This window comes from Catharus ustulatus, chromosome 3 (genome assembly GCF_009819885.2).
Source record: "Catharus ustulatus isolate bCatUst1 chromosome 3, bCatUst1.pri.v2, whole genome shotgun sequence".
NCBI lineage: Eukaryota > Metazoa > Chordata > Aves > Passeriformes > Turdidae > Catharus > Catharus ustulatus.
This window is the reverse complement of record NC_046223.1, coordinates 117,030,624-117,031,232: the sequence shown is the minus strand read 5'-3', so window position 1 is coordinate 117,031,232 and position 609 is coordinate 117,030,624.

Sequence of the window (609 nt, the reverse complement as noted above, 5' to 3'; positions counted from 1 at the left end):
TGTACTGTTCCAAAGGTCCAGAGAGGTTCTGTGGCTTCCTGGAGGAGCGTGGTGTGAGCGTGAGACGCGAGGAGCAGCGGGACCGGCTCCGCGCGCGGCCACATCCGCGCTGTGTGGGAGGGACGCGGGCTGCAGACAGCTCTGAGTAGTCTCAGGTGGCTCCTTCTTGGGCCCTGCTGACCCTCCTGAAGCCCTGGTGCAGCTGGACTCCTCAGGGATGTTGATAAATCCATCTGGTGTCACCCAGCTCTGGAGCAAGTTTAATATTAGATCTCTGAGTTGGAGAGGGGACATATCCAAAGGAGTCATTTGAGCCTGCTTTTTTTTTTTTTGTTTTGTTTTTCTGGTGACTTATAGTGTCTGTCTGAACCTCATTTGGAAAGTGTGAAACACCAGAGTGGTGTGGGAACAGAAACCATGGGGTTCACAAGGTCCAAGGTGGCAGGACTGCAGACAGGATGGTTTTTGACTCCTCACTGTCCCATCGCCCTGCATTCTCACCTTCCCCAGCTTGTTCTTCATTAATTGAAAGATTGTTTGGTCCCTCAATGCCTGCACCTTTCCCCAAGAGCAGTCTCACTAAAAAAAATTTCTTCTCTTCCTTCCAGG